An 8,880-nucleotide genomic window follows, 5' to 3' on the forward strand; every position below is an offset into this window, starting at 1 on the left:
AACCAAACAGGCCTTGGAACTAGCTGAAACAGTCAGTGAATGACCTTGGTGCTTTTAATTAAATACAGAGTGAACATTCCAGAATGTGGGCACTTTATGTGGCCGGCCACTGGGAGGGGTCAGGGGCATGCTGGGTGGGATCAGCCAGTGAACGGACGCTCCTGCTGCCCCGCGGATTCCTGGGTTGCCTGGGACCAGCTCCTTCTTTCGTGGGGGCTCGAGCAAGTACCCCAGGCAGTGGCCAAAGAATGTTGCAAGAGGATAACAAGTGCCTGCCTGGGAAACTCGCTCCATCATCACAGCTCCCTTTACAAGTCTTGCCTTCCCTGTGACCTCAGAGTCCAAAGACAGCATTAGAATAGTCTCTTGAATCACCTGTAAGACATGAGCTCAGGTGAACTCGAAGTGTGTGTGTGTGTGTGCATGTGCTTGTGTGCACGTGTGTGTGCACGTGCAGGGGCTTGGGAGTGGGTGCTTGTGAGGACTGGCTGGTGGTCAGCTCTCAACAGACTTTGCAAATGGCTTATTTAATTCCAGAGCCCACCCTGAGCTATAAAGATGGCCAGCCACGCCCAGGCCTTGGGGGAATCTGGCTCAGCCAGCTCCGCACGCATCCTCAGCCCCACATATTCCTCCGCATGGCCCTGGCAGGACAGCAGCGCTGACCAAAGGCACTCCCCACACCCCAAACCTTCGTAGGCCCCTGGTCAGGGACGCCGCCCAGTTCCCAGGGTCGGGACCATCTCTTCCTACTCTCCTTTACACGCCTGTCCCCAGAACTGTGCATTATAGTTTCACATGAACTTGCATCATCTCCCCTGCTGGATTCGAAGATTTTTAAACACAGGGCTGGCTCCTCACCCCTCCAGCTCCCAGAAACACCCAGCACAGAGGCCTTAGCGAGGAAGCAACTCAAAAGCATTTGCTGGGAGACTGAATCTGACTTCCATTAGCCCCTGGAGTTGCTGCCTACCCCTAGTTCTTGGCAGCCTCATTTCTTTTCCGACTGCGTGGCCTTCCTTCCGCCTCTCTCCTTTCCTCTCTTTCTTCCTTTGCTTTGCAAGAAACCACAAAGGAAGTCTCAATTAACTGTCAAGTTTGGGGAAGATGTTCCAGCTAGCTGAATGAACGAACGAGTGAAGTTACTGGAGCAGTAATCAGTAAACACTTTTTCTGGTTGCTATGAAAACCTTCATTGTTGGATGAATTTCTAAATATAGAAGTGCCCGTCTGTCTTAGGAAGAGTAGTATAACGAGCACATTTAACTTGTCCTTGATGGCTGGGAACTATCATAGGATTTCCATTTCACAGGCGACTTCCAGCTGTCCCCACCCCCTCGGGCACTTCTGTGCCCACCTCTAAACGTCTTCTCTTAAAGGGCTCAATGCGCAGTCACTTACACCTCCCCTGCAAGTTTAGGTCAACAGCTCACTCTTCCACTTTCATCTAAAGCTTTTAGAATGTGGGGGAGCACGTGCCAAATCAAAGGCCAGGACATTCTATAAAATTAACTTTTAAAAAACCACAAAAGTAATGGCAGATATTGCCTATCCCAACCTGTCCCCTCCTCCTTCCTCCTCCTTGGAGAACCAGCACCGATACTGCCTGTTCATCAGATGACTTAGAGGGGCTGGAAAATGGCCCCTCCGAGGGGGTAATGCAACCTGATTAAACTGAGCCCTGTAGTATTTATCCATCTAGGAGTTCCTAAGACAAATGGCATGCTGCCACATAGGTGGGGTTGAGGTGTAAGGAGAAGTGGCTGAGTGGCTCCTGGAAAGGCTTTGCCTCTTTCTCCCTGCCATGGGGCACCACGCCTAAAGATGCCATGCTGTGAGCTGTGGCGGCCACCTGTGACTATGAGGGGCAGGTCTGGGACATGACGCCAGGGGCAGGCAGAACAGAGAAATGGAACTGCTTTGTCCCCCATATAGCATTGATCCCTAGGTGAGAAATCCCGGTATCTCCAGCATTTTCCATCTTGGTTGAAGTTGTGAGGTTAGTCTTTCTGTGACTTAAAATGGAAATCTTAACTGATATGCAGAACTCCCACTGCTGTGTAGCTTCCAAGTAGAGGGCAGTACATAAAAAAAGAGAAAAAACAATCTGGTGAATGGAATAATCTAAGGGGTCTGGCACTGTCTAGTCATAACTTTAATTTACATTTCAGTGTGTTTTGTTCTTTTTATTTCTGGGAGAATTTGGCAGCCATGACCTGTAACCTGCAGGTGCTCTCCCACCCTGTCTTAGCCCACATCTGTCTTAATCTCTTTTTCCTATTCCTGGAGGCTCCTATTAAGTGTCATACCTGGATCTTGTGTGCACACTTCCAAGTGCCCAGACCTACGCATCATCAAAAGGTGGGAACTACCTTGGACTGGAAAGTTCTGGAAACTCTGCATACACACGGCAGTACGGTTGCAGCTGGCCATATGTGCCAGGTCCCTCTTACCAAAGATAGGTGGCCTGTCTTGGTAACTCTGGGGAAATCCAACCAGCCATAAATAATATTTCTTTCCCCTTTGCCCTCCAGTTTCAAATTAAAAAAAAAAAATTACACACAGTAAAGTTCACTCTTGTGGGTGTACATTTCTGTGGGTTTATAAACAGGCACAGATTCTAACTGCCACCCTCACATCCAAGATGCAAAACAATTCTAACTCCCGAGTGCTCCCATTTGCACCCAGTTATCTATGGCATTCTCAGGTTCTATCCCTATTTCTTTGCTCTTTCAAGACTGTCATCTCTGCGGGATTTCCAATATGCAGCCTTTTGCCGCTGCTTCTTTCCACTTACTGGGCTGCACTTGAAATGCCTCCGTGCAGTTGAGCGTGTATCAACAGTCGTCCTTTTAATTGCTGAGCAGGGTCCACTCTGGATGTACCATGGTGATCCAGTTACTTCTTGGAGGAATTTGGGTGATTTCCAGTTTGGGTGAGAATGGATAATACTGCTAGAAACATTAATGCACAGATTTCACGGTAACTTAAATCTTCATCTCTCTAGGGAAATACCTAGCAGTTGGTACCTGGGTTATAGGGTAAATCATATGTTTAAGGTTTTTAAGAAACTGTCAACCACTTTCCAGAGTGGTTGTATCATCGCGCATTCCCACCTACAATAACTGAGGATCCCTGCAGCCAGCCCCCCATCCTCGCCAGTGCTTGACATGATCAGGATTTTTCAGTGTTTCCATTCTAAAGGTGTAAATGGCACCTCATCATGGTTTTCACTTGCATTTCCCTATGGGCATCTTGCCATGTGCTTTTTTGCCATCTATATACCTTCTGTGTTATGTGAAGTGTCCGTTCAAATGTCCTCCAGCTCTGACCTTCTCATCACCTTCTATCATCCAGAAATAAAATCCTGATGATGACCTCAATTCTCTTCTAACTCAGAGCTTAGCCTTCACCCTTTACCAAACTCATTTGGTGGCTTTCTGAAATTACTCATCTGGTCTGTGCTTACACTCTGGAGATGACACCTGTAGATCCCCATAAAATCTGTTTCAGTGAAAAGAACCACTTGAATGCATCTGGAAACTTCTACAGTGTCAAAGCAGGTGCTAAGTCAGAAGACATTGAGAGGCCACAAGAAGAGGACAAAAGCATGGATGAGACTACCAGACACACTCCAAATTGGGAGAGAACGTTCCAGGGCGGTGCACCCTCTGATGATGCAGCCAGCACCTGCCCAGAGCCTGGAACTGGAGTTGTCATGGCAATGAGAAGCCCGGCTCTGGGAGACCATTCTGAAAAGGTTGCAGTGGGGAAAATTCTTTTTCTGTTTTGTTCTAACCTGCATAAGCTTTTGCCAGATTGAGTTGACCTTAAGAGAGCTGCCTGCCTGCCTGATGAGAAGAAAAAATTGTTATTTAAAAGTAAATAAAAGTGATTACATCTGCTTATTCATTTTAGGAAAGTGGTCAAATTCATTTCAGCTGCAGATTTTTTTTTTTTAATTTAGGAAAAATTGTAACTGGACCTTTGGACTATGAAAGGAAAGGGCCCAGGGATGTCTCAATGGGAGAGGTCGAGACAAAAGTTAATTGCTCTGTTTAAAAGTAATGCACATTTTCAGATACCAAAGGCAGCCTAGAAGAAATGAGTAGGGCGTTCCAGAACTAAGAAAAGGAGAAGATGCTGGAAAAACTTGAGAGAGAAGGTGAAGGTCAGTCCCACCCCACAGCGGCAGGAAGAGCCTTAAGGGAGAGGAGGGTGGGAAGTGCTTGGGGTGGGGAAGACGACCTGAGAACGGCACTGGTGGCGTGGACCAGGCTGGGACTGCACTCTCCCAACTCTACCCTCACCCGTCCCAGACCCTCCTGACATAGTTAGGGTTTCAAGAATGAATGAGAAAGGGAAAGAAGGGTGGCCACGGAGCAGCAGGTGCAGGAGCTAAGGTGAGAGGGAACCAGGAACTAAGTGGAGATGGAGAAAAGCTATGACAACAGGCCAGCCTTGTTCCCGAAGGCTGAGACATGCTGAACTTCAGCGTTGGGCTCGGTGGCTGGAGATGCAGGCATCCAGGAAAAAAGGAACTGGTGCTGCAGAAAGCAGGTGGCTTGGGGCGTTGCATGAGGGCAATGGGCCACCATCCAATCTCGGCATCTCCCAAGATTCCGGAACCAGGCTGGTCTCTGTTTTCTCCTCCGCCTCGCAGGTCCCTCTACCAGACAGTAGCTTCTGAGCAGTGTGATGATCCAAGTTACTGCCTGGACCAGGACTCTCTCCAGGAAAGTCAGCACTGCTAATAACTATGCACAAACCAGGGCAACTCCAGGTAGAACCTCCTCGTCAGCAGTACCAATAACTTAAAATCTCACATGTAGCCTTTCCTGAAATCCTTGCAGAACGCTGGGTAGGATGCTGAGCTCCTTACTATTCGGGAGCACTAAGGAGCAGGGGGGTCGAACCCCTGGTCCCACCCCACAGACCCCGGAAGGGGCAGTGCCAGGACACAGACAGTCTGGCTCCAAACCCCAGCTCTTTACATGACGCCAGGCTGCTGATGGCTGCTTTTGGCTGCTGGAGGCAGGAAGGATTCGGGGATCACAGGAAGGAACCAGATAGAGAGCTCAGGAAATTCTCCTGTACCCCCAAACTCATTTTGCACCATCTTTTGTATGCACTGACCCACACTTCCCATGTCCCTACACACACACACACACACACACACACACACACACACATAAGCTTACAAGGCCATGCCCGAATTCTACACTTCCATTTGAATAAGAAGGAAACCATCTTTCTCTGCAGCCACCCACCATCTCTCCGACCTGCAGCGTGATTTATGGTGTGTGCTAGCACAATATCTCTGTGCATCACTGGAGGAAACCTAATAGATGAGAGAATTGTCAAAAATGATTCCGGGTGTGTCATGGGGTGTACTTTAAAGTCAGATCAAGAGAGAGAGAAGCATTGCTTTGAAATAAAATGCTCTCATGTTGTAATGTGTAATATTTCCCCCAGAAATAATCTCCCTAATTTTTCCAACTGAGATTTTGGTAATAAATCTCAGGTGACCAGGCAGTTCTTAACAAATAAGATGTAGAAAGACTACTCATTTCTAATATCTGAATACAAGAATGCAATTTAAAATTTCCCAAGAGGGCAGGCCCTAGGTGTCTGTGCATTCCAGGTTTTGGAAAATGGATGTATTTGGAAGGGCCTCAGTCACACTCCTTGGCGAGATGAAGGTGCTGGGGGCTTGGAGAGGAGGCGGGCTGGGGCATGTGACAGAGACAGCCTGGCAGGTAGGCACTCAAAAACCAGGACAGCACATCTCTATACCTGCACCCAAATCAGTGGCAGCCTCAGGCTCACGGTTCCCCTGTTTCATGTTGATGAGGCTGGGCTACAAGGACTGGGCTCTCTCCTAAGTCCAGGGTGGGCATCTACAGAAGACAAATACTCTGTATTAAGTTGGAATAAGGTGACTTGATTGGAGTAGCCAAGGTCATCTGCCACGAGGAAAAGGTGCAAGCTGGGGGCTTTTCCTTAAGAGAGGTACCTTGGTGCAAGTGGCTCTTTCCACCTGGAAGCAGCAGGAATAGAATCAGGAAGGTCGGCTCCCTGCACCCTTAGCCAGAGCCACGCAGAGGTCCCAGAGATCTTCACAAAGTCAAATGATTGCTGATGGGGGGGCTTCATATCACCCCCAAGCTTCCCACTTCCCATGTCTCTGTAGGGTAGGGCCCTCTGAATCCCACCACCTCACCCATGTAGGGCAGTCATCCCACCTCTTTTACTCACCTCTGCACTGCTCCTTGCTGCCTGGCACAGGCCCTCGGAGGCACGGAAATCTGCTGGGGCTGGGAGCCCTGCTGCCCAGGGGCCAGTTCCCTCCATCTGCCCCAAAGCCCTTCTCTCTCCCCTCTCCCTGGCCCTTGAAGTACTGACGGAGGGAATTCTGGTCACCATTCCCCAGGTAGCCACCTACCCACCCCCAGAAGCTTACTGATTGGAGAATCCATACAACTGGGCTCAGAAGTACTTCTCAGCCTTGGCAAACTGCTCCTAAAGATGGAGGGTGAGGGAAGCCAGTGGGGACAATGGGTGATGATGGGGGCAAGTGCAGCCCACTGGACAGTTAGACTGTGCTCACAGCCCAGATGAAGACTCCCTAAAATGCTCTGAGATGGGGCTGTGATGCTTTCAGATCTACAGACAGGAGATGGGAATCAGAAAGGTTAAGAAGCTTGACCAGAGTCACTCAGCAGGACCAGGAGCAGAAGCCACATCTCTCTGCCCTCAGATCCCACAGCACCAGCTAAAGCCTGCCCATCCAAACATCCCAGACAATGCAGAAACATCCTGAACACAAAGGACAGCAGTGCTCCTGGGAAGGAAGTGATACCTTGTCACAAGTTCCTCCCACAGCTCATGAAGAACTGAAAGGTGTCCCAGGATCCAGCCAGGCCTTGAGACTGGGAGCCCATTAGGAGGCAGCCTGGCTGGGCCCTCCAGGGATGGCCACGGCCTTAAGGCTGCAGGAGACGACCCCATGGGTGCCCCTGGCCCATCCCAGTGTCCCCTGAGCACCAACATGTGCTGGGGACTCCTGGAAGGTGGGGTCCCTGCTTGTTCACCCAATGAAACTCCCGACCTTCAGGACCCTCCTGCTCAGCACAGCATGGATCTGACTGTGGGCTCACTTGGCTGCCAATGAAAAGAAAAGGGGGCACCAGCTGCTTAAGTTAGGGGAGGCGGGGACTGTAGGTTCAAGTCATCAAGGGGTTCTCTGGTCTCAAACAATGTCACAGATATGGTGGTCTCTCCCTTTTGGCCATGGCTTCTTTCCTGGCTCCCTGCTTGGCCGGGCAGCACAGTGCCCCAACGGCCCAGGAAAAGTCCCACTGAGAAGGCCCTAGACATCCCCAGCAGGTGGATCCCATCGGCCAGCCCACGCAAAACTCCAGTTGTGCCTCATTGGCTCTGACAAGATCACATGGTCAGCCCTGACCAATCAGCGGTCAGAGGGTGGGAGGCTGCAGGCAGGGCCTGTGTCACATGACCACGGGCTCCCAGAGATGCGCGTGCGTGAGAACCCGGGAGGACACCCAGACTTGGAGCTCCGCGGGGGAGAGGCAGCGGTGAGTCTCCGTAAGCGCCCACAGGGTGCAGCCTGACTGCATAGGGCAGGGTTCGGGAGGGCAGGGTGGCCGCCTTTCGGGCAGAGTGACGGTCTCATGGAAGCGGGCAGCGTGGGAGCCACAGCCAGGCTTCCGCCTCCGCAGGAGGGAAGGAGAGCCCCTCCTGATCTCTGGCCTGGGTAGGACACGGGCCGCGTGGGCTTCTCTCCTGGCTTTTCTAGCAGCCCCAGAACACTCTTTTTTGCTCCTAGTGGTTGACCCAGGAAGCGAATTCTTTGCATGTTGGTGAAGAGCTCATTTCAATGCATATAGTAATGGAGTGTTTTTGGAATGTAGGTAATCCATGAATATTAAAAATAAAATGTTTGATCAATGAAGCAATTGTTCACAGCAGAATAGTTCTGGCTTCAGCCAGCCCAACTCTCACAGCTTAATTACTGTCATCAGAGTGTGGTTTCCAAGAGGATAAGGATATTTTGACTCACATTGATCAGCCATCAGGGTCCCAGTCATTTAGAGATGAATATTCACCCATTGCCTTTCTGTTCTGTATCGGAAACATGTCAGAACCATCGACGTTAAACTACCTAATATTGATAAGTTGGTAAGCTAAAAATGCCAGTGATGAGATGATTGATCACTGCATATTAACTAAGGTTATTAGAAAAGGAAAATATGATACTTCCACTGCCTCCTTGCAGCACTCGATTTAACAATCTATCTTCCTTTCCCTTATATTTCTTCTTCTGGGCCAGTCCCCCACCCACCCACCCCCAATTAATTACAGTCAGTTAGATGAAGAACAAAATGACTTTCACAGTGTACCTGAAGAGACCTCCCTTCAGTGTGAAAATCACAGGCAGGTTAGTTCTGGAAGATTTAGTTCCTGGAGGCGGGGAGACTTTGGAGCAAAGGATGAGAGACCCAGCACGGCCCCAAGCAGCTTGCTGTAGGAATTAGACTGGCCAGGAAAAGAGCCCTCTCTGCCAGGCACTCCCACAGGAGCCTGGTTTCTGAACACTGTTGTCCTTTGTGTCCTTGGGAGGAAGGAAGGACAAGGAGAGAAGAGGTGGCTGGTCCCACATGGTTTTAGCAAAGACAGGTCGTGGAGTAGGTTCCATAACCTTACACATTTCTCTCGGTTTGTGTGATCGAGTTTTCTGGGCCCTGGAGCAAGGACAGGCAGTCAAACACTCACGTGTTGGGTAAGCAGAAGATAGAGGACAAAGACTCCGTTTCAGGTTACTCCCCCAAATTATTTCTACTTGGACTGTGTTTCCCT

At 49.9% G+C, this 8,880-nt stretch overlaps 1 long non-coding RNA gene across 1 annotated transcript; it reads right to left on the minus strand.

The window, feature by feature from the left end:
• Nucleotides 1–1,182: 1,182 nt before the first annotated feature.
• LOC143684491 (uncharacterized) lies at nt 1,183–7,398 on the minus strand. Its single transcript, XR_013176048.1, has 5 exons — nt 6,259–7,398; nt 6,017–6,117; nt 5,797–5,900; nt 2,798–2,954; nt 1,183–2,064 (listed from the first exon to the last, which is right to left on the minus strand). It is a non-coding gene; the product is annotated as an uncharacterized LOC143684491 (long non-coding RNA).
• Nucleotides 7,399–8,880: the final 1,482 nt, after the last annotated feature.

Source organism: Tamandua tetradactyla, chromosome 1 (assembly GCF_023851605.1).
Source record: "Tamandua tetradactyla isolate mTamTet1 chromosome 1, mTamTet1.pri, whole genome shotgun sequence".
NCBI lineage: Eukaryota > Metazoa > Chordata > Mammalia > Pilosa > Myrmecophagidae > Tamandua > Tamandua tetradactyla.